Source organism: Melopsittacus undulatus, chromosome 4 (genome assembly GCF_012275295.1).
Source record: "Melopsittacus undulatus isolate bMelUnd1 chromosome 4, bMelUnd1.mat.Z, whole genome shotgun sequence".
Taxonomy (NCBI): domain Eukaryota; kingdom Metazoa; phylum Chordata; class Aves; order Psittaciformes; family Psittaculidae; genus Melopsittacus; species Melopsittacus undulatus.
This window is the reverse complement of record NC_047530.1, coordinates 42,576,548-42,603,064: the sequence shown is the minus strand read 5'-3', so window position 1 is coordinate 42,603,064 and position 26,517 is coordinate 42,576,548.

The window sequence follows — 26,517 nt, the reverse complement described above, 5'->3', positions numbered from 1 at the left end:
TTACTGAACTATACTAGATTTGGTTTGTTAAGCAGTGTATAAAATTAGGAAGTAAGGAGTTATACCACTGTGCTCTCTAAATAGCTTCAGAATAAAATAACCTATAGTAACATTGTTTTCAATGTCATAATGTATACACAAAAAAAAACCCAAAACCTTGACCTTGCAATTGTTTATAGAATCTGAGAAGATTAAGACTAAACTAGAAAATAAATCAAATTAAATATTCAAGTACCTGTGCTTTTTAATTCTTAGCTTCAGTTCAGGAATCATAGAGTCATAGAATCATAGAATCATAGAATAGTTAGGATTGGAAAGGACTTCAAGATCATCTAGCTCCAAGCCCCCTGCCATGGGCAGGGACACCTCACACTAAACCATATCACCCAAGGCTTCATCCAGCCTGGTCTTGAACACTACCAGGGATGGAGCATTCACTACCTCCCTGGGCAACACATTCCAGTACGTCACCACCCTCACAGTAAAGAATTTCTTCCTTAGATCCAATCTAAACCTCTGCTGCTGTTTAAGTTTCAACCCATTACCCCTTGTCCTATCACTACAGTCCCTAATGAAGAGTCCCTCACCAGCATCCCTGTGGGCCCCCTTCAGATACTGGAAGGCTGCTATGAGGTCTCCACGCAGCCTTCTCCAGGATAAACAGCCTCAACTTTCTCAGCCTGTCTTCATACAGGAGGTGCTCCAGTTCCCTGATCATCCTCATGGTCCTCCTCTGGACTTGTTCCAACAGTTCCATGTCCTTCTTATATTGAGGACACCAGAACTGCATACAATACTCCAAGTGAGGTCTCACAAGAGCAGAGTAGAGGGGCAGGATCACCTCCTTTGACCTGCTGATGACACTTCTTTTGATGCAGCCCAAAATACGGTTGGCTTTCTGGGTTGTGAGCACACACTGAAGCCAGGTCATGTTCATTTTCTCATTGACTAACACCCCCAAGTCCTTCTCCACAGGACTGCCATGAATTTCCTTTTTGCCCAACCTGGAGCTGTGCCTGGGATTGCTCCGACCCAGGTGTAGGACCTTACACTTGTCATGGTTAAACTTCATGAGGCTGGCATCAGCCCACCTCACAAGCGTGTCAAGGTCTCTCTGGATGGCATTCCTTCCCTCCAGCGTATCAACAGAACCTCACAGCTTGGTGTCATCGGCAAACTTGCTGAGGGCACACTCAATCCCATTGTCCATGTCAGCGACAAAGGTGTTGAACAAGACCGGCCCCAACACCGATCCCTGAGGGACACCACTCGTTACTGGTCTCCAGCCGGACATCGAACCGTTGACCACAACTCTTTGAGTGCGACCATCCAGCCAGTTCTTTATCCACCAAGTGGTCCACCTATCAAATTGATGACACTTCAATTTAGAGACAAGGATGTCCTGTGGGACAGTGTCGAACGCTTTGCACAAGTCCAGGTAGATGATGTGAACTGCTCCACCCCTGTCCATCACTTCCGTAGCCCCGTCATAGAAGGCCACTAAATTGGTCAGGCAGTCATCAGCATCCTGTTAGGCTCAAAAGGAAAAAAAAAAAAAAAAAGAAAAAAGTAGGCAGAATGAATCACAACTGAATAGATTGCTTTTTAAGCACTAATTCCATAATAGAATTACACTCAAATTATGTTAAACTCTTCCAAAACGGTTACACCCCTACTTTCCTTTCTAAACTCACTACCTTTAAGTTCTAGGGTATATTTTGTTGTTGTTGTTTGGGTGATTTGTTTATATTCTGTTTGGATTTAGAGTTGTGTAGATATCCCTCTTGGTTAATATCTTACCACAGCAAACCCAGCTTTCTAAGAGAGTTAAGCCTAACATTTCAGAAATGTCTTCAGATCCTGGCCCTCAATGTCAAATGTTCTGACACCACCTATTGTTTTTATACACTTTTGTGCTTCTTCTTTTTAATATTTTATTTTCTTCTTTTTTCTTCTTACATGTTTTCCTTCTCTCTTCTCCTGCTGTTCCTCTTATCTCTAGTCCAACAGGTTCCCAGTTGCAGTTTCCTTTGTTTTCTCTGTTTGACTAGTAGCTATTGTGAATCTATCTCAGTATCTCTGTATTGCTCTTTTAGTATTTGTTCTCCTTCTAATCAATGTCTTTTTCATTTAAAACTGAGGTGTTCTCAGAATTGTCTTGAACAGCTCTTTTTTTCTATTGTGACCAAACAGCTAAGTATTTTTCCATCTTTTTTGAAGATCTATAGTCCTGCTGTCTATCATTCTAATGATCATTTAATAGACTTAGAATGTCAGAGAGAACAAAGACAGAAAGAGTACAGCCAAAGAAAGACTTAAAGCAAATATAGTAAATTTTTATTTGTAGCCTGATAAAGGGCATGACATTTTGGAACTTGCAGATTGTCTAATGGATTTTGGTTTAAGGCAAAACATTTTTTTCTCATGTTAATGCAAATCAGTAATTCTGAAATATATACAGTAACGGTCTTAGGAACTCATAATGAAATATATTGGCTCAGAAAGACCTTCTTTTATTCATCTACCTTTGAAACTGGGGAGTGTACTATCTATAGAAACTACAAGGAAATGTTAAGACATGTTCAAACCCACTAATTTTAAACACGTCTTTCAAGATTCTTTAAACTCAGAAGTATCGTAGTTTTATATTTCCATTGGTTTCACTGCATTTCAAAAAACTAAGGTTGAGCAACTAGGTATTTAAATGCGGTTTGATTTGAATGTCAGCAGTTTGCTGTTGGTAGAAAACAAGGACCTCATGCAGAGAATATCCTGTCTCTGGACTGTTTAGTAGTTAAGCATAAAATGCTATTATAAAAGGAATCCTGTAAAATTATGCAGAAATATGTCTTCCCATTATAAAAAGTTTTACAGTATTTTAAAAAACAGTTGAATTTTTCTATAATTTTCTATTCTCTATTTTTATGTTTTAATTCTACAGAATATTTCAAACTTCATTTAATAAACTATTGGCTTTATCACTTTTAAGTTCTTTAGAGTTTTCTCAGGACATTTTAACTTTAATATTTCAAATGATCTCATCTGCCTGGAGAAAAATAGAAGCCTCTAAGGGTAACCAGACCTAATGCAATTATGAATGGGTAGATTAATTTCAACGCATTAAGCTGCACTTGGGAACTACCTGCAAGCTGGATACAATATATAGCATGCGGAAAATGTTTTCAAGTATTTGGTATTTTTATTGCAGCTAAGGTACTACTATGGGAGAGGTCCACAGAGCAAGAAAAAAGTTACCAGCCTTAAGTAATAAAAATATGCTTTCTGCATGACCAAATAGAAATCTTAGTGGCTGCACACTAGACAAAGCCTTCCAAAATATGAGCGAGTTAAACTGCTGTTTCTTGCACTTGGTGCCCATTCTTTTTAAGGTTGCACTTGTGTCATCCCATTCCTCCAAGCTCAGCAAAACACTGCCAATGAAGCAAAACTGATACTAAATAAAATGAACAAATCAAAACAAACACCATTTATGAGCTATGATAACCCAGTACATACCTATTTACTGTCTTCCGTGATGCACAGGTACCAGATAGCTGAACTAACAAAAATGTATCCTGTTGGAAATTTCCTGGCTTTTTCTTGTTGCTTTTGAGGAAACACATAGTTTAACCAAGATTTTAATTATTCATAACATAATTGACAATTTTCTTTGTCTACAGTTAAATCATCTACAGTTCAGGCATTACTGTGTATTAAACACAAGTATTTCCACTCAAGCTACTTGGACAGCAAACCTAAACTGTTTTGAAGCATATGATATAATGCTGTGTGGCTTATTTTCCTCTTTCACATCTGTAGTCATCTGTGTAGCAAAGAAGAAAGTCCATAGGCTCAGAATAGAAAATGAAGTTATAAGACACCATAACTAAACCTCCTATGAATCACTGGCAATTCAGACAGAAAGGCTTCGAACATCATCTCAGACTTGACATTCTATCTTGTTTATCAATATTTCTCTAAATCAATTCAATTCCATCACATATGAATTTAGTCTTAATTTTTTTCATCTGCTGCATGATAAAAAAAATACAGAATATGCAAGTTTATGATGACATTAAAATTCCACTTTTCAAGGCAGTGTTTGTGTAGATCTCTCAGAATGAAAGGAATAGAGTATCGTTTTGTCTATTCCTGGCATATTTTACATAACAGTAGCAGTAACACTTCATGGCTAACTGTATCAAAGGCAGTTGCAAGACCCAGACAAATCAGTTTGCGGACTTAACTCACTGCCATTGCCAACAGGAGATAAGCAGGCAATGAACTATTGCAGTTCTCCTGTCATATGTGCTGATTAAGGTTAAGGATTCTAGGTATCAGCAGAGGCTGGGATAATTATACCTATGCCCAGAGATTATTTCTTTCTATACAGACCCCCTAGAGAGGGGCTGAGGCCTTGATTTACTAGCAGGAGGCCCTAAAAAGGCTGCCTGTTTCTCTTGGAACTCAAGACAAACTTGGGACATATTTCCAGGGTGTGAATCGCTGCAAAACCATGCACACTGCACATTCTGCATTTGTCTTCACAAGATTTAGCCTTAGTCAAGTAGCAAGGGGAAAGTGTCACTCAGTAATTTGGTTCAAGATCTGCTGAAGTTCTTTACTGTAACCTTATCTGAAAAATTCAATAATTCCTGACACTAGTAACAGCCAGTTGATTGGAATTTTCTGTATATTAATGTTGAATATAGTTTTCTTACACAAGAAGATGTGGTTTAACATTTCAAAATCCGATTGATTCACCTAACAGGACTATCAGTGGAGAGAGATATTATATCTTATTCCATCCCATTACCAGCCGATAGGTGAATTTGCTTTTGTACTATAGTATGAAGCATGTTTTATCTCTAAAACAGACATTACAGAATATTCTTTATGTTCTCATTATCACCATGAAATCCTGCAGTGTCAAGTACAATCCTGTAGTGTCAAGTCTTAAAACTTGCCACTGCAGAAACAACAGAGTATCATAAATGTTCAGTCTATATAATTCCATAATTCTACTGACATAAAACATAGATATTAAAGGATACGACATGCTCATCACACTAATTATTTTGCTTTTCCAAGTACTTTCTGAGTTTTACATTTTTTAAGTATCTTTTACTATATCCACTTTTAGCCTTGGTTGTCAACATAGCTACTTCCACACCTCTATTTCTGGGTAAAATAGTATCTGTGTTTATTGCCATATTGCTCATCATTAACTGAATTATTCTGAAAGCTTGACATTCCTGATTCTCTTTGTTTCCCAGGGAACAGTAAGTCAACAAGTTTAATTACACTGCTTAGAATGGAATAGAAAACAGTTTCAAACTCTTTAGGTGTATAGCATTATACCTTCAAGATGTTTCTGTTTAGGGCATCTCTCAAAACAATCCCATTTATATTTTAAGCAGATTATTTCTATCATATAACCTTGCTTTAAAATTGTTAAGGATATTACTAACACAGGGTGTTTATTCTGTATATATGATAAAAAATCAGCCTGATTTTGAAGCTCTTCCATCTGTGACTTGACTGTGAATGTTGCAAAATCCTGTCCTATACATCACCTACTATATTTTCCCAAGGAAAGAAGATTTTAACCATATATTGTGGTTTAAACACAGCTGGCAACTAAGTACCACACAGGCATTTGCTCACACCAGTCCCTTTCCACCTTTCCAGGTGGGATAGGGAGGAGAATCAAAAGAATGTAAAACCTGTGGGTTGAGATAAGAACAGTTTAATAGCTAATATGAAGTTCAATGTAATACTACTACTAATAACAGTAATAACAACAATAATGATCAGAGAAATAGAGAGGTATAAAAGTAAAAGGGAAAAGAAAGGGAAAAGAAAATCCAACAAACAAGCAAACAACACAAGTGATGCACAGTACAATTGCTCATCATCTGCTGACTGATACCCAGCCCTACTCGAGCAGCAGTCTGGGCCTTCCAGGTAACTCCCACCAGTTTATATACTCAGCATGATGTGTTGTGGTATGGAACAGCCTTTCTGCAAGTTTGGGTCAGGTGTCCTGTCTCTGCTTCCTGTCAGTTTCTTGTGCCCCTCCTCACTGGCAGAGCATGAGAGACTGAACAGTCCTTGATCAGGGTGTTACTTAGCAACAACTAAAACACTGGTGTGTTACCAGCATTGTTCTCAGACTGAAGTCAAAACACAGCACTGCACCAGCTACCTGGAAGAAAATTAACTCTATCCCAGCTTAAATCAGGACACCATAATGTTATCAATGTCCATGCTATTTCTGAAAACTTCATATGTTAAGGGAATATGACAAATTTGCTCCACAAACGCTATTTACAATGTTTCTTTCAGCACAAGAAAGGAAAGGAAGGATTGGACTAAGGATGCCTTTTCCACAGAATCTTCATCTAATTCTGTAGCTTGAAGAATGAATTGAAGGCAGGCAAGTCCTTGTGGATCTGTGACAGTGTGTATCTGTAGAAAATGCACATGTGATTAAAGAATGTACTGCATAGAGTTTACATAGCTCTGCAAATTTTCTTCAAGACACAGATATGTTTCCTTACGAGATAGATTACTTCAGTGCGAGTTCAAACTATGGAATCAATTTATCTCCAAAATAGCTTTACATATCAATAATCTAAAGTAAAACATAGGTTAAAACAAAAATTTGAGATTTATATTTTTTTCATCTTCTCTCTCCACGTTGTTTGATCTTGAATAACTCCCTCAATACTCTTCAGTTTATAGGGCTTTTCCACATACTGATGACAGTGTTAAAGGCAATGTATGTTATTAGAATGAAAAACTGTACCAGGATTCTCTAGATTAAATTTGTTTGAATAAGTGGGAATATCACTGGAAAATGAAGTGAGAAGCTCAGAGAGCAGTAAATCAGAACTTCAAATGATTTATCTCTGTATGATGACAAAGTAGGATTTCAAAAGTGAAGATGCAACAGTTAGGATACCCCTACATTTGAAAAAAAATAAGTGTGAATACTCTTACAAAATTAAACAGATTTCTATTTGTAGTTATCTACAAAAAAACCCCACAAAAATAAACTAAACAAAAAAACCAATAACCAACCTTTTAGATATGAAATGCATTACATTTGTTATTGTCTTGTGCTGCTTATACAACATGGAGATCTTAAGTGACTCTCAGTAAAATATCCAAGAAATACTGAAATACATGTGAAGTAATGGGATGAAACAGTTGACCTTTTAAAATCCGTTCACATAGTGTTTTCTTTAAGCCTGTCTGGATTCCTGCTTCCAGATCTTCTGAAGCTACATGAGGTCTTTATTCCTTAAAATCCTAATGTTGCACTGCACCATGATGGATTCTGTTTGATTCTGACCTATGAAGACTCATTTATATACTGACATTGTTATTTGAAGGTAAAATACTACAGTATCAGTGACAACTATTTTGGGAAAATAACTGTGAACAAACATGTTTATGACTGGTCAGTAGAAAAAAACAACTGAGTGATAATTTATTAGGATGGAAAATTCAAGCAGATGTTCACAAACACTGGTGTGCAGCATTTATCCAAGCTTTTAGTTTAAAATTAAGCTGCTTGCCTGCTTTTGAAACTTAATGTTCACACATCTTCCTAAGCTGTCATAACATTAATCTTCTTAACAAATCAAAAAGACTAGCAAAAATTAGGTATCAAATATTCTAGCTTCTGATCCTAGCACCTGAAAAGGAATTTCAATCAACATAATTTTATGAAACCTTTGTTATGATGTAATCACAGCCTTAACCCACAATAAGAAGGTTTTAAACCGTTCTTGCATTAACATGGTGGTAATTTTCTTTTACTGAGAAAAAGCTAGAATTTTAGCTGATGGTGAAGGGAACTCTAACAAACCCTGTTTCCAGCATATAATTTGTATAATTGCTGACTTAACTGATTATCCTTTTACAAAGCAGGTGAGTAAATATTCCACTGCCAGTGTAGTCTGCAGTGCCACTGTAGTGTTCATGATGAACAGCAGAAGGGGTGAAAAAATTGATTTTTGCAAAATGGAAGAGGACAAAATGAGTGAGGAACAAAACACTCTGCTCCTCTTCACTGAAAGATTACAAAAGACAGAGAATAGAAAGCAGAAATGAAAGAAAGCTTTCAGTGTTGACAGTATGGTTTGACTAATAAAACCAATTCTGTAAGCAAACACTTCCTTTTTGTACCTTGATCTTGCAGCAAAGTTATAGACATATGTATAAAACATATTTTCAACTGAAAAGGGTGATCATGTACATATGTGCATATAGTTTACATAGAATAAATTATTCAAAATTAATGTCTTGCACTGATTCATGCAACAAAATACTGATCTATGAGCTCAGGATGACTGACCCTGAATTGATGGCCATCTGGAATCATACACCTGCGTTCTCAACAGCTGGTCATCCTGACATTATTTCTGAGCTATCTTTGGTGCTTTGTCATGGGAAATTTTTCAATATTGTAGTCTAAAGGAGGTTGTCATGTTCCTTTAGTTTCTTTTCCTATATACAAGTGGAGGGATTTCCCTTCAGATTTTCATATTCTTCTACAGCCAATGAGAAAGACTGCAGCACTGTACCCTCACACTTTCCTCGTAGTGGATATAGAGGTTAAACTGAAGAAATGAAACCTGATCACTGAATTCTGTGCCACATCTACTCAAGAATGAGTTCAGATAGTTTGTATATTATATGGAACATTGCATTTGTCCCCAGCTGGGGAACTGTTGTAACAATAATAGGCATCTAACAAAAACTGTCTGAGAAAGAGGAGACAAGAACTAGTAAAAAGAGGCTTCTCTATAGGTGACAATTCTGTTTTTTTTTTGTGGGCACTCTGTGTTTTTCTGTAGAATTTTGAGTGTTTTTCATTTTCTGACTAATGCAATTATTAAACTGCAGTGTTGCTAAGGCAACCTCCTAGAACATTCTTTCTCCAAGGTCCACAGAAAATCTCAAGGAGGAAAGAAACAGTTAATTCCTAACTACCATGCACTCAAATTTTCATTTTTTCTAGAATTTAATTTCGCACTTCTTTGAGCTCATTTACTTATGATGAAAAATAAGAAAGAAAAATCCTCCATAGCATTCAAGAATATATCTCACATACTATCATGTCCCTGAATTGTCCTTATTGTAAAAATCATACATCTCCTCTGACCTTGTCTTTATTTTGTTACATAAATTATTCAGTTTTGATGTGTTCTAAAGGTCAGACACTGAACAAAAACATTCCAGAAACTTAAAAAATTACAAGTAATTTTGCTTTATTTTTTTTTTCTGGTGTCTATTCAAATAAGGGCTACTGCAGAAGTTGATAAATACACAATTCCCAAACAAAGTATGCACTTTGAACTGAATTCAGTCTGTGTTAAAGCTAAAATATGCTAGAGGTTTGCAACTGAAAGAAAGAAAATTAGCCCTGAATGGATATTCCCTATTTTGATGTGAAAAAAATTTATTATTATAAAACTAGCTTGAAGGAGACTACATAAATTAGATAATCTTATATGGTCTCGCATATGTATACGCCTGTCAGAAAGATACCTTTGCTTTTATATCAGACATAATTTCTTAATTTAATCAATTCAAGCAATATAGCTCATTCAATATGCAACATTTTCAGATCACCTATTTTAAATGAAGTGGAAAACATATTTCTTGAACTACCAAGAGACTGCAACACACGGAACTTCATTTAGTGAACTTGCAGATGTCTCTTTTATTCATCTGTCCTCTATATTCCTTCAGCTGGTGCTCAGGAGAAGAGAAAACATCCATTTAGGAAAACAAAAAAATCAGATTTTACTTTCACATTAGTTTTAACATGTCCATTAAACTCTACAGTACACTAAATGCATTGAGAGTTTGAAAATAATAGCTTGTAGTCTCCATGAACTCCTGCACAAGGTAGTATAGCCACTGCAGATTTGCTGGTTGTAATTGGCTTTGCTATCTTTTTTTATCTCTGTTTTATCATATGACATTTCTCAAATTGTCATCACCTTTAGTATCTTTAGTACCATGCTTTTTTTAGTGCAAGCTCATAAATGATGTATACCCCTACCAGGCTTATTAACAGAACTTTCCTAGGCAAATATATAATCATAGAATCATAGAATAGTTAGGATTGGAAAGGACTTCAAGAGCATCTAGTTCCAAGCCCCCTGCCATGGGCAGGGACACCTCACACTAAACTATATCACCCAAGGCTTCATCCAACCTGGTCTTGAACACTGCCAGGGATGAAGCATTCACTACCTCCCTGGGCAACCCATTCCAGTACCTCACCACACAAACAGTAAAGAATTTCTTCCTTATGTCCAGTCTAAACCCCTGCTGTTTAAGTTTCAACCCGTTACCCCTTGTCCTATCACTACAGTCCCTAATGAATAGTCCCTCCCCAGCATCCCTGTGGGCCCCCTTCAGATACTGGAAGGCTGCTATGAGGTCTCCATGCAGCCTTCTCTTCTCCAGGCTGAACAACCACAACTTTCTCAGCCTGTCTTCATATGGGAGGTGCTCCAGCCCCCTGATCATCCTCGTGGCCCTCCTCTGGACTTGTTCCAACAGTTCCATGTCCTTCTTATATTGAGGACACCAGAACTGCACACAATACTCCAAGTGAGGTCTCACAAGAGCAGAATAGAGGGGCAGGATCACCTCCTTTGACCTGCTGATGACGCTTCTTTTGATGCAGCCCAGGATACGGTTGGCTTTCTGGGTTGTGAGTGCACACTGAAGCCAGGTCATGTTCATTTTCTCATTGACTAACACCCCCAAGTCCTTCTCCGCAGGACTGCCATGAATTTCCTTTTTGCCCAACCTGGAGCTGTGCCTAGGATTGCTCCGACCCAGGTGTAGGACCTTGCACTTGTCATGGTTAAACTTCATGAGGTTGGCATCAGCCCACCTCACAAGTGTGTCAAGGTCTCTCTGAATGGCATTCCTTCCCTCCAGCGTATCAACAGAACCACACAGCTTGGTGTCATCGGCAAACTTGCTGAGGGCACACTCAATTCCATTGTCCATGTCAGTGACAAAGATATTGAACAAGACTGGTCCCAACACTGATCCCTGAGGCACACCACTTGTTACTGGTCTCCAGCCGGACATTGAACCATTGACCACAACTCTTTGAGTGTGACCATCCAGCCAGTTCTTTATCCACCGACTGGTCCACCTATGAAATTGATGACACTCCAATTCAGAGACAAGGATGTTGTGTGGGACAGTGTTGAACGCTTTGCACAAGTCCAGGTAGATGACGTCCACTGCTCCACCCCTGTCCATCACTTTTGTAGCCCCGTCATAGAAGGCCACCAAATTGGTCAGGCAGGATTCTCCCCTAGTAAAGCTATGCTGGCTGTCACCAAGCACCTTGTTGTTTTTCATGTGCTCTAGCATGCCTTCCAGGAGAATCTGCTCCCAGATTTTGCCAGGCACAGAGGTGAGACTGACTGGTCTGTAATTACTCGGTCATCCATTTTCCCCTTCTTGAAAATGGGGGTTATATTTCCCTTTTTCCAGTCATCAGGAACTTCACCTGTCTGCCATGATTTTTCAAATATGATGGGCAGTGGCTTTGCAACTTCATTCGCCAGCTCCTTCAGGACCCATGGATGGATTTCATCAGGTCCCATGGACCTGTGTACATTCAGGTTCTTAAGATGGTCTTGAACCAGATCCTCCTACAGTGGGCCCAAGGTCTAAGTTTTCACAGTCCCTGCATCCGCCCTCCAAGACTTGGGTGCTGCGGTCAGAGCCTTTGCCAGTGAAGACCGAGGCAAAGAAGCCTTTCAGAACCTCAGCCTTCTCCAAGTCCTGTGTAGCCAGTTCTCCCGAAAGCTTCAGGAGGGGGCCTACATTGTCCTTAGTCTGTTTTTTAGCCGCTACATACCTATAAAATCCCTTCATATTATCTTTAATATCCCTTGCCAAGTTTAGCTCTAATTGGGCCTTAGCTTTCCTAACTTGGTCCCTAACTACCTGGACAACATCCCCGTATTCTTCCCAGGCCACCTGTCTTTGTTTCCAGCTTTTATAAGCCTATTTTTTCCTATGAATTTTTCTCAGCAGCTCCTTATCCATCCAAGGAGGTCTCGTGACCCTCCTGCTGCACTTTCTTCTGGTCGGGATGCAACACTCCTGAGCTTGTAGCAGGTGATCCTTGAATATTAACCAAGAGTCCTGGGCCCCCCTGCCCTCTAGGGCTATAACCCATGGAACCTTACTAAACAGGTTCCTGAAGAGCCCAAAGTCTGCTCTCTTGAAGTCCAGGGCAGTGAGCTTGCTGCATGCTCTTCTCACTGTCTTGAGGACCTCGAATTTGACCATCTGATGATCACTGCATCCAAGACTTCCCTGGAGAGTCACATTTCCAATGAGCCCTTCCCTGTTGGTGAGCACGAAGTCAATACGGCACCTCTCCTTGTCGGCTCCTCTGTTACTTGCAGAAGGAAGTTGTCTTCCACACAATCGAGAAACCTCCTGGATCTCCTTTCCCTCCACTCCAATTAGGCAATTTCACTTTTATATTCTTTATTCGTCCAGTGTTAAAAAGAAAATAATATTAACAAGCACTTTGGAAATCAAGTATGTGTATTTGCACAGATTCTACAAAATGTTGGTACCTTGTATGTTATGGTAGACAGCACCCCATTTATAATGAGAGAAAGCACCACTACTTCCAAACTCCCAATTTTCTGTTTCATCCGTCTTATATTCTATTATCCTCTTCTAATTCTCTGTTATCATATTCTTGATAAGAATGCAACTCATTAGCTTTGCTGCTGTCACTGATTGAATTCAGATAAAAGATATAGAGTGTAAATTACAAAGTTACTGGTCACATGAAAATATAAAGTAATAAAAAGATACAGAAGATATCCTTTTCCTTCATATTGTTTTGTTGGATTTTTTTTCTGTCATTTAAATTTCCATCCTGTGATGTTTGAGGGTGTCATGCCCCCTTTCCTTTTCTCTCTCTTCTACTGAAAGGAAAGAACCAACAAGAAAAAGAAGATTAAATTATTATTTATGCATATTTACAATTATATTTGTGGAAAATCTGTAAATTATACATTCAGAAATGAAACCAAATTGACCATGGGAAGAAAGAACATAGTGAATTAACTAGAGGATAGGTTGTTTTCTACACTGAGAAGAACATAGAAGTTAAATAACAAACACGCACTTTCGATCCATCTAGGAGTTTGAAATTATTTGAGGGTTGGTTTGTTTTGTTGTTTTTTTGACTTTGCAGTCCATTTCATCCTCCCTCATTTCAATCATCCACTTATTATTTTATTGAAATCATGATCTGAAATGTGAGAAATCCCAATAATTTGAAGTCACTAATAAAACACTATATAAGCAACACAATAACAGAATAAAAGACTCAAATATTAATTATCTTGAAAATGTTGTGTTGAAAACTGTAGAAACTGTAGTAAACTAAAGGGTAGAGCAGAGTCCATGTCAAAAAAGAAATTCATAAGCATCTTTTTAGAAATCCAAAACAACATTCCTTGTAAACATATACTCCTCCATCATGGCCCCTGAAAGTCTTCTGGTTTGTAAAAATATTTTTTTTTTTCTAAAGCTAAGACATGAGATCGACAAATGAGAATTTGAAAGTTGTTCTTTAGTTTTTATCCCTCCATAAAATGTGTATGCCACAACATTGACTAAGTTGCTTCATTATTTTTTGTTTATATGGTACTTGAATATCTCATATGAAAAGTTCTGAGAAGAGCCACAAAATAAATTATCATCATATGATCTCCAACTTAACCCTCCATAAATAAAAATGACAAATTAAAATAAACCACTTTAGGTCACCTGGGAAACACCTTTGAGTGAAGGAACATTGTGGTGAAGATTCATTCCTTTCCTTCTCTTTGTAGGTTGGGATCTTCAGGTTAATCATAGCTTCTCAAGAAAAGAAGTGTGGAGGAAAAAGTGAAAGGAAACTAAATCTTCACACTGAATTCATAATTTATTTTGAATGGGAAATAATTCTGTCCACAGAGACAAAAAGAAAGGATTATCATATTTCTTAAAATTTGTATCACTGTTGTTGGAAAAGTTTAATCAAGTGGCACATCTTTTAGAACAGATGTCACAGAAATAATTATCTCAAGGATTATGGAAGTGAAGGGCATACTGAAAATGAGAAAAACTGAATTAGTGTTTTATGCATGCAGTAAGTGTGTGTAACTGGTGCAAATGAAAACATGTTTAAATCAAAGATTTCCTGATGTTATATATGTGAACAGTGATTCTTGTTTGCCAAAGGTAGCTTATATTTGGTTTGGGTTTACTATGAAAAAATTCAACTCTACCAGACTCATTAAGTAGCTTCAATTTCGTTGCATGCAAGACAGATTCATAAAAAAATACGACACCAGATCAAAAGCCAACAGATTCACAGTTACCGATTGAGAAAACTAGTGACATGAGGTGCAGAATGAGAAAAAAAACTTGAATTAAGAAAACTACACCAAACCAAACAAAAAAAAGCAAAAAACCAAACCACACACACACAAAAACAACCAACCAACCAACAAACAAACCCAAAAAAACACAACCACCAAAAAACCAAACAAATAAAAGCTTGACTGGATCTGTTGTTGCTTATCTTATTTAAAGTTCTAGAGCTCAGGTGTTTTGATTCTGGATTCCAGCTAAAAGAACAGAAAGTAAGTCACTATCCTGACCCAGGTGATGCATAGACCTTTACCTTCAACCATGTTTCCTTCCAAGAGAAAGAAGCTGTCATGGTTTAAAACCAAACTACACACAGCTCGTTCACTCACTCTCCCCCCTTGCTGCCCCAACTCCCAGAGAGTTAGGAAGGAGAATCCAAAGAATGTAGCTCCCATGGGTTGAGATAAGAACAGTTTAATAACTAAGCTATAACACAAATCACTACTGCCATTACTACTACTAATAATGAGAAAGCCAATAACAAGTGAAGAGAATACAACACCTCACCAGCCACCAACCCATAACTCACCCCACCCTGCCCGACTGAGCACTGACCGATACCTCCTCCATCCCCCCAGAGCTCCAGCCCTTTCGGGTAACTCCCGGTTACATCCTGGGTATGACGTGCTATGGTATGGAATACCCCTTTGGCTAGCTTGGGTCAGGTGTCCTGTCTCTGCTTCCTCCCGGCCTCCCCTCCTCCCTGGCAGAGCATGAGCTCAGAAAAAGGCCTTGAACAAACCAAACATTTGAGCAGTAACTCAAAACACACTTGCTATCAGCAACCGTTCTCAGCCTGAAAGTCAAAATACAGCACTGCACCAGCTACCAAGAAGGAGAAAAATGACTGCTACTGCTCAAACCAGGACAGAAGCCACTTCAGGGAGATTCAGGTTCTAAATCACTTCAAAACTTGAAATAATTTTTACAAGCCCTCCTTTCGTGCCATATTGTTTAATTCTCAAGAAAACATAGTGAAGGTTAGTGTATTCAGCTACTTGTGATAGCTTGCACTGGAAATGCTTGGCAGTCAAATAACAAAGATTAGTAATAATGTAGAACCTTGGTACTTCAACCTCTGATTTTTCAGGGCTTTCAAACTACAGCCTAATGAAATCTGACATCTGTTGGTATGATGAAGATGGGAAGTGCCATTTTTTAAACAGCTGTGCCTACATTTTGCTGAATCTTACTGTGCAGTTAATCATTATCACTGTAGATTTGTGGCAATCACCTCCTATTATGTCATTCTGCTCTTCTGTACATCAATTTTCACAAGCAGTACAGTTGTGTTACATCTCATCAGATGGATCTATTCTCCCCCATCTTGATTCTCTCTAGACAGTCTTCATTTCAGCAACAGATGGGAAAGGATTAAGAATTCCATCTACATCTAGGTGTCTGTCCTGGGTTCAGCAGTGGCTAGTAGAACTGCTACTGCTGAACCCAGGACAGGATCCAAATATTTTCTCCTTCCTTTCTTTACAATGAAGATGCTGATGGTCTTCCTGCAATTTCCATCTACTTCAATCTCTGACACTAGCATGAAGCACATCAATCTTTTTAATCGTGTTCTCTATACATTTACTAATACCTGTGAAAATCAGATTTCTGGGATGTTGAAGATTGCTTTTAACAGTTTTTATAGTAGAGAGCACAAGTTTTCATTCAAATAGATTTAGCTGTTATGTGGATTCCTAATACCTACATGTTAGTGCATGTGATCTAGCAGAAAAACTGTTAATATTGTTGTATAAACCAGCAACATTGCTGGCAAAACTTTTAAGTCTTAGAAGGAGAAATTAAAGTTCACTTACCTTTAAAGGTATCCTTCTTGTGTAAAGAGAAAATGAGTGCATAAAACGAAGTTAAGGCATTCACTGTGCCATTACAATTTACTTCTTTACAATATCTTTCTATCTGAATACCTCACAGATGGTGACTCCACAATATCTTTGGGCAACCTGCATCATTGTTCAAACACCATGACAATAAAAACATGTTTTCTTGTGTTCAGGTAGGATTTCCTATATTCTAATTTGTACCAGTTGCCTCTTGAGCTGTCAGTAGGCACTACTAAGAAGAGTCTAGCTCCTGCATCATCTTTGCTTTCATAAGAAATCAGTATACGTTCATTAGTTTTCCCCTGAGACTTCTCCTCTCCAAACTAATTGGCCCCAGCTTTCTCAGCTTTTCCTCATATGAGAGGTACTCAGATCTTAGCCATCTTAGTGATCTTTTGCTGAATGATCTTCAGTACCAATGTGTCTCTACTGTACTGGGGAGGCCAGAACTGAACACGGTATTCCAGATATGCCCTCACCAGTACTGCTCCCTCTGTCTGCTGGTATACTCCTCCTAACACATCCAGAACACTGTTGGCCTTTTTAGCCATGAGGGTGGATTACTGTCTCATGCTCAGCTTGTTGTACACCTGAACTCCAAAGTCTTTTTCTGCAAAGCTACTCTCCAGATATCTGACCCACATTGTGTAGAGGTTCCTGAGGTGACTTCTTCCAAAGGAGGAACTTTGTTTTTCCCTTTGTCAAGCTTCATGAGGTTCCCATCTGATTCTCTCTCCAGTCTGCCAAGATCCCCCACGATGGTGGAACAACCTTCCAGTGTATCAACCACTCCTCTCACTTTTGTGTAGTCACCAATGCACTCAAAAAAATCTCCTAGATTGCTTATGTCCCTCTTCATTGTCCTTCCACCAGATACCAGTGGTTAAAGCCATCCAGGAAGACCAGGATCTGTGACCATGAAACTTCTTCCAGTTGTTTGAAGAAGGCCTCTTCCTGGTAAGATTTATAGAATATATCCATCACAATGATAACCATGTTGGCATGGCTACTGATCATGACCCATCAGTCTCAACTGGCTCCTGACTCATACCAAGCAGAGCTCCACACATTTCAGCTGCCCTTACCATAAAAGGGCACTCCCCCCATGTCACTTCTCCTGCCTGTACTTCCTAAAATGAAGCAGGAGCCTTGCTCTACCATACCTAATTATCTATGTGTTAGCTGGAGAAAATTTGCAGGCCTTTCCTTATGCATTCCACTGCATAAACTTTCATCTGTTGGCCATGTGCTGTCATATAGGCCCCTCTTTAGTACAGCTGAAGAGGAAGGACTCGATTCTCCTTAATGGGGGTTAAACTAAAACAAAGGTTGCAGACATCATGTGATGAAGGACAGCTGACAGTCTGTCAGAATCTGATAGAGCTGTATTTACCTTACCCTTAGCATTACCTGGCACCAGCAGGCAACTTTATGTTTCTCTGTGGCTTCCCAGGAGTCACCAGGTCTCTAACAAAGTGCCTGGAAACTCAAGAACATTTCCAGGAAGCAGAGCCCAGAACCTGCTGTGCAGACTGCTACATGTGTTGGCTGCCTCTGCTAGCTGTGCTCTGGGAGAAGCTCTCTGGCCCTGATGGTTGTGTAGACCTATAGAAAGTGGCAGAAGAAACATACAACAACATGTAGTTAGATTCCCTGCCTGTTTAACTGAAAACTCAGATCAAGATTTCTGAAAAGGATCCATGCAACTATGCAGCTGGAGACCAGATTTCAAATCAGTGTAATGAATTCTGAGTGGATCATGAGCAGCTTGTACATTTGCAGTACAATGAGGACAATGGGATTAGACCTTTGAGACATTTTAGAGTCTTTCTGCTAGCCTCCATAGGCTTTAGACTGAGTCCCAACAACTCTGAGTTTCACAAGCTGTACAATGAGAATTACAATGTTCAAGCATATTTGGACTTTTGCTCCACTTATTTTAGATACATTTGAGCTATTTATAGATGTGGTGTGGCTGAACAGATCCAGACCAAATTCCTGCAGGTTAAATGTTCAGAAGTATAATTTAGATTTGGACTAAGGTAGATGGTAAATTTCTTTGCTAGAAGATGCTGCATAACTGGAGGTCCTATTACAGAGATGAGATTTAAAACTAATGTCATACATTAAGTGGAAAAGAGCCAGTGGTCATGCTTGAATGAGAAATAATTCAAAGCATATATAATATTATTAGTTTTGTGTGACTGCAAAAGTCACACATGTAGGTCTACAGGTCGGTAATTTATACAGTACTTCCACAAATGTTTTGAGTTATGCCTGGTAAATGGTACAAATATATGCCAACATCGTAAAAGCCTTCAGAGAGAGTATTTATTTTTTAATTAGCAGGATCTTTAAATGCTTTTTGAATGTCAGCCTCTGTGATATAGTAAAAATAATAATATACTGTTCATTAGTTATTTTCCTCTCTCAAAGTTATGTGGTTCCAGTATACTTCTGCTTTTTTTGGTGTGCCTACTTTTTAAGTTGAGACTGCTCCTTACTATGGCATTGATAAGTTCTGGATGGCTCATGTTTCCTCAATTACTGATGTTTTCTCTTCTGTTTGTACAACCAAAAAACTTTTTGATCAATGTAAAGTCAGCCATCAACTGAAGCATCATCACGCACAACCTGATATCAAAAAGGGACTAGACAGCCTGGCTCAGGAAGACCTGAAGAGAGAGCTGCCGTCATCTTTTACTCTTCACAAGCTATTCAATAAAAATACCCCCCCCCTTTCATTTGCAAAGAAGGTATAGAAATCCACAGGCAATTGGTTCAAGCACTGGTCTGTATGTGTCTGTAGAACAGCCCCATTTCTGTTGTAAGTTCACATAGGTGAGTTGTCACTAAACCAAAGTTTACTCACTATCCATTACAGTTTCTGTGCCCCTGAACAGCTTATATTTTCTGATGACACTGATGATTCAGTACAAAATTATATTGGTTGACATTCAAATCAGAAGTATGCACAATTTCATCAGCTAGGAATTTAAAGTTCACAGTGGTGAACCTTTTGATCAGTAGTGATTATCTATTAAGTTTCCTCTCAGTTGCTATCACTGGATACTGGGAAAGATACTGGCAGAACTAACATTTAATCTGCTAATAATTTAGTTTAGGGTATACGCTAGTTATTGTTCTGATGACTATATAGAATTTCAGATAAACAACAACTGAACCAAATGAAACTCAACTGTAAAGAAACTTGAGAAGCCATCTAATTCATCTGTTATTTTAAGAGATTAATTATCCTGACAGCAGTTTGTTTAACCTGTTCTTAACAACCTTTGAACAACAGAGAATGTTTTCCTCACAAAAAACATCTGTACTTAAGAAAGTCTGTAAGAAACTGGAAGACTCGTCATCTTTCTATTTGTATTGCTGATACATTGGACTTTCAAAGTAATCCCAAACCTCCATAGTTTTATTTTCATAATTCCCTGTAAAACTAGAAGTCCTAAAAAGCCCTCTAAAAAAGGATTTTAATGGTCTTGTTTGTTATGCTCTGTGTCTTCTCCAGTCCCTTACTGTCCAAAACCTAATTGTGTGAATATGGTCTGTGCAAGTATTTGAGGCAAAATGATCACATAAAAAACTAATGCTATAAAATAATAAAAGATCTAAAAAAAGTTTGAATACATATCTTATATGGTTAGAGTTTCAAAATAAAATGTCTAGATGTCATTATGTTCACTTGCAAGCTCAATGTATGACTGAAGAGTGTGCAGCTGCAGCAAAGGAAGCCAACAGTTACATTAACAGAAGCATCATCAGCAGAGATAAAGATGTCCTTATTTCATTCTACTTAGTGATTTTCAGGCCACACCTGGAATATTGTGCTCAATTTTGGCTCCCAATACACAAAAAAAAAGATGTGGACAGGCTGGAAAATGTCCAAAGAAGGGCCACAAAGCTAATCAAAGATCTGGTAAGCCTGCTATATGAGGAAAGGCTGAGAGAACTAGGTTTGTTCAGCCTTGATAAAAGGCAGCTCAAGGGAGACCTTATCACCATGTTCCGGTATTTAAAGGGTGGCTGCAAAGAAGATGGAGACTCCCTTTTTACGAGGAGTAACATGAGAAAGACAAAGGGCTAGGGGCACAAGTTATTCTTGGTGAGATTCCAACTGGAGACATGAGGAAAATTTTTCACACTGAGAACAATCAAACCTTATAGACTAATCTCCCTAGAGAAGTGGTGAATTCCCCAGTGTTGGCCACTTTTTAGATTCAGCTGGACAGGGTACTGGGACATCTAATCTAGGTCATGCTTTGCCTAGGAAGGTTGGATCAGATGACCCTTGAGGTCCCTTACAAGCAGGCATTTTATGAGTCTGTGCTTCTGTGATTCACCTTCCAAAAATTACTTAACCAGAGAAAAACTTTGGATTTCTTGTCTTCTCAAACAAGATCACAGTCCTAACACAATATGAATGCACAGAAAAATTCAATACAATCCCTAGATGCCATTCTGCTGGTGCAGAGCTTGGAGGGGGAAGTTGAAGTAAACATTGCAGCAAGTCATTTTCTGTTGGTAGATTCAACTCTTATCATTAAGACCTTGCATCTCTAAGTCCTTTAAGAACATGGTGAAGAAAGGCATTATGGGAAGGTGAGGGGAGGGTGGACATAGACTACAAAAATTACATGAGCATAGGGGTAGAGGAAGGATGGCAAAGCAAGAGAGAATTATAAAATTTACCTTTCCAAGGCCTGATCAAACTTTACATGGCCCTTTAGAAGGAAATCAGCTAAAAATATTTCATGAAAATGAAAATTTACCACATTATAAAATGATTCAAAATCAGCTGAAATAGCTGCTCAGAACTATCTGTAAATAGGTTTGGAATTTTTTGCACAGCTCTATTAGGCAACTTTCTTCAGTAAAAATCCTTTATGCATTATGGTCCTAGCCCTACCCCACTAAAGATTCTACAGCATTATTGTCTTAAGTTCACAAGTATGGTAGGAAGAAAGGATCTGAAGAAAGAGCACAACTAAAAAGAGGAAAATGAATGTGAAAGGAACAGTTTACAGCTGTTATCATAAACAGAGTAAGATCCAGATACCCCACATTCAGGTGAATCTCAAGCTGGGATGACTAGTAAGGGAAAGGTAGTCAAATTTGCCAGCTGTTTCAAAGATTATACTCTATCTTTAGAATGGCATGTAGTCTTGTTTATGATATGCAAAAGCTATGAACATCTTCCTATGCTTTCCAGGCTGGACTTAGTGCTAGGTGCCTTTTACTTACCTTACCTCTTGGTAAATAGGAGTTTAAAGGGAAAATAAATTATTAGCAGTGGGTTTTGATTCTTGCAACTAACATCTGAGAGAGAAGGGAAAAAAGTACAAAAAAATAAAAACGACTAATTGCCAAGTCATCACAAATGAATAAGGACAACAAGTGAGAAGAGCAGAAAGTGAAGTGATGAAAACAGAACAATGATACCTATCTGTATTTCCTTGGTTTCTTCTTGGAGAGATGAGACTGCTGACTGCAATGACAGATTCAATTAACCTTCCACTTTATCCTGGTACTTACATTGAAGTACATATTTCACTTCACCTGATGTTGACAGTAATTTATATATACATATAGTTGTAAATTAATACCGAATAATTATCTACTTGCATAAGCATGATAAAACAAAATTTAATATTTAAAAGAAATACAATTTTATATTTGTTTTGGAAAATAAATTGCTAAGAACATTTCTACTTTTTTAAGGAAATGTTACTGTTTCAATGACACTAGGAATACCAGACATGGGAAGCTGGATCTGACAAATATTCAACTTTTACGTTTAGATAATTAGTGCTGTAAAGAAGTCCTATACTTAGTGTGTATGCTTATGTGTGCGTGCCTGTGTAAATGTCTTGCATCATTAGAAATAAATTAGTGTTTAACAAGGTTTTCAAATGAAATGCAGTTACAAGCCTCCACTTCAGAAATATTATATGTTATGGAAAAAAGATGCATGAGTATAAATTCAGTTCATGTTCTGTGATTTAAAAATTTATCTTTAATGTGAAATATTCTCAAAAAATCTTTATTACCACTTGGATATACCCTTCATTGCTTATGAATACAGGATCTCCATTTCAAAGGTTTAAAAACACCTACATCAACATCTGATTACAATGACTATATAAACTTGTGGGAAAACTAGCATGAGCATCGGAGTTTGTGACCATCTGTGTGTTTGCTAGCAGCCACTGTTTAAAGCAAAGAGAAAAAACTCTATTAGTGACAAATTCAAACCTCTCTACAAGATAGAAAAGAGGAGCTGAAATATAAAGTGATTTTTAAAACAACAGTACTTGTATGTAATCTAAATCTGAGTTTACTCTTGAAGAATATCCATTTACATAAATATATTTAGTTTTGTATTTCCTCGGTTGAAGTTAAAACTATATATGTGTTATTTTAAAGGATTAGTTTTACAGTGGTTGCACTCAGTGCCTACATTGACCTCAGCAGAATTATTATACAATTGAAGACCTACTTCTTCCGAGAGTAATATTTACTGTGAAATCAGTGGAGCAACGACAGCTTACATGATATGGTAGCAAGAGAAAATGGACTCTCATATTTTGGCATTTGACCTGTTAGTGAAAACCATTATAGTCCTGTGTTTAAGAAGTTTACGTACTTACTTGGACTCATATTGAAATAACCTGAAAATTAAAAAACCATCATGACTTTGATAACAATGCAACAAATATTAGTTGAACAAATTAATTTGTTATTGAGACTAATTGTGACATTGACTTAAATTTGTGGGAATTTGTCTCTGAATTTGTTACTAAATTTGTCTCTAAATTAGAGAGACACCAGTTTGATAGTGGATAAAGAACTGACTGGATATCTGCATGCAAAAAGTTGTGGTCAATGGCTCAATGTCCAGCTGCAGACCAGTAACGAGTGGTGTCCCTCAGGGGTCAGTGTTGAGACCGGTCTTGTTCAACATCTTTGTCAGTGACATGGACAGTGGGATTGAGTGTACCCGCAGCAAGTTTGCCAAAGACACCAAGCTCTGTGGTTCGGTTGATATGCTGGAGGGAAGGAATGCCATTCAGAGAGCTGAGCCAATGCCAGCCTTATGAAGTTTAACCATGCCAAGTGCAAGGTCCTACACCTGGGTCGGAGCAATCCCAGGCACAGCTACAGGTTGGTCAGAGAAGAGATTCAGAGCAGCCCTGCAGAGAAGGACTTGGGGGTGTTGGTCAATGAGAAAATGAACATGAGCCAATTTCAGTGTGCACTCACAGCCCAGAAAGCCAAAGGTATCCCTGGGCTGCATCAAAAGGAGCGTGACCAGCAGGTCAAAGGAGGTGATCCTGCCCCTCTACTCTGCTCTTGTAAGACCCCACTTGGAGTATTGTGTGCTGTTCTGGTGTCTTCAACATAAAAAGGACATGGAACTGTTGGAACAAGTCCAGAGGAGGCCACGAGGGTGATCAGGGGACTGGAGCTCCTCCCATATGAAAACAGGCTGAGAAAGTTGTGATTGTTCAGCCTGAAGAGAAGGCTGCTTGGAGACCTTGTAGCAGCCTTCCAGTATCTGTAGAGGGCCTACAGGGCCTACAGGGATGCTGGTGAGGGATTATTCATTAGGGACTGTAGTAACAGGACAAAAGGTAATGGGTTAAAACTTAAACAAGAGAAGTTTAGATTGGATATATGGAAGAAGTTCTTTACTGTGAGGGTGGTGAGGCACTGGAATGGGTTGCCCAGGGAATTTGTGAATGCTCCATCCCTGGCGGTGTTCAAGGCCAGGCTGGACAGAGCCTTGGGTGGTATGGTTCAGTGTGAGGTGTCCCTGCCTCTGGCAGGGGGCTTGGAACTAGATGATCTTAAGGTTCTTCCAACCCTAACTATTCTATGATTCTAATTTCTCCAGATGACATCATTTTTACTGACTTCTTAAGAGTAGCTGCTTTACTTAGGTGTCATCAAGCTGAGAAAATTTAACACAGTATGTCCCATTAAAGTAGTATTTATACTACTGTATGCTGCTCTGTGATTTTGATTTTAGAATTTTCAGGAGTTTCTTGCAAATATTTGTGAACATACTTATATATATGTTTGCATACACACACACACATTCACTTACACAGATATATATGTGCATATAAATAGTGGACCTCTTAAGGTCAGATCAGAATCTTGAAAGTTAATCACAAATACAGCAGATTATATTTCGTCATTTGAAGAACAAGTAGAGAGTTTGAATGTTGTTTTACAAGGATCTACTGTTGTTAGTCCTGGGGGAACTAAAGTATTAAGACAGATTTGTGTGACTGACAGTAAGTTAATGCTTAATTCAGTGCTATTTGTTAAGAATCTCAAGGGAGTTGTGTTGGCTATCAAGGGAGATGTGTTGCCTACCTGGGGCACAGATCAGGGATGTTGCAGAGAGGCTGCCTGCTCTAGTAAGTCCCATGGACTATTACCCACTTCTAGTGATACCTGTGGGTGCTAGGGATATAGACAGCAGTAGCCCAGAGAACATAAAGAAGGACTACAGAGCCCTGGGAGAGGTGTTCAGGGGTTCTGGAGCTCAGACTGTCTTTTCGTCAATTTTCCAGGATAAAGGGAAGGACCTTAAATAAGCTACGAGGATTGGCCAGGTTAATAAATGATTAGAAGGGTGATGTCATAATCAGGAGTTTGGGTGTCTTGAACAGAGGACCCAGGTCTGTAGGCCAGGTCTACTGGGAGCTGTGGAGCTGGTCTGAAAAAGAAGGGGAAGTGTGGTTTGGGTAGGAGGCTTGCAAGACTGGTCAAGAAAGCTTTAAACTAGATGTGTTGGGGGAGGAGGGCATCATTCCATCCCTACACACCCAGTCAGTTGCCAGCACCTATAATAAATGCTCAGAGCAATGTAGATATTCCAGCCGCTCCAGCCTATGAGCCTGTAGCACGGGGAACAAATAAGACAAATTAGGGATGAGTGCACGTCTACCAGGATATGATATAACAGGCATGACAGAAACATGGTGGGATGGCTCCTATGACTGGAGTGTTGGAATGGAAGGTTACAGGCTCTTTAGAAAAGACGGGCCTGGAAGAAGGGGAGGGGGAGTTGCTATTTCTGTTAGGGACAGGCTGGAGAGTATGGAACTCTCTCTGGGGACAGGTGAGCAGTCAACAGAGAGTTTGTGGGTCAGGGTTAAAGGGAGAACAGCAATGGGAGACATTACTGTGGGGATCTGTTACAGACCGCCTGATCAAGAGGACTCTGTGGATGAAGCACTCTATAAACAGATAGGAACAGCCTCACACTTGCAGGCTATTGGTCTCATGGGGGACTTCAACTGCCCTGATATCTGTTGGAGGGTCGGTATGGCCCAGCGCAAGCAATCCAGGAGGTTCCTCGATTGTGTGGAAGACAACTTCCTTCTGCAAGCAACAGAGGAGCCAACAAGGAGAGGTGCCATGCTTGACATCGTGCTCACCAACAGGGAAGGGCTGCTTGGAAATATAACTCTCCAGGGCAGCTTTGGATGCAGCAATCATGAGATGATCAAATTTGAGATGCTCAGGACAGTGAGAAGAGCGTGTAGCAAGCTCACTGCTCTGGACTTCAAGAGAGCAGACTTTGGGCTCTTCAGGAACCTGTTTAATAAGGTTCCATGGGATATAGCCCTAGAGGGCAGGGGGGCCAAAAACTGTTTGTTGATATTCAAGGATCACCTGCTACAAACTCAGGAGTGTTGCATCCCGATTAGAAGGAAATGTAGCAGGAGGGCCAGGAGACCTCCTTGGATGGATAAGGAGCTGCTGAGGAAAATGCAAAGAAAAAGCGAGGCTTATAAAAGGTGGAAGCAAGGACAGGCAGCTTAAGTAGAATACAGGGATGTTGTCCGGGAAGCTACGGACCAGTTTAGGAAATCTAAAGGCCAGTTAGAATTAAACTTGGCCAGGGATGTTAAAGACAACAGGAAGGGATTCTGTAGTTACATAGTGAATAACAAAAAGACTAGGGAGAACATAGGCCCCCTCCAGAAGCTACACAGGGTTTAGAGAAGGCTGAGGTTCTGAATGACTTCTTTGCCTCAGTCTTCACTGGCAAAGCCTCTGACCACACCACCCAGGTCTTGGAAGGCAGATGCAGGGACTGTGAGAATGAAGACCTTGGGCCCACTGTAGG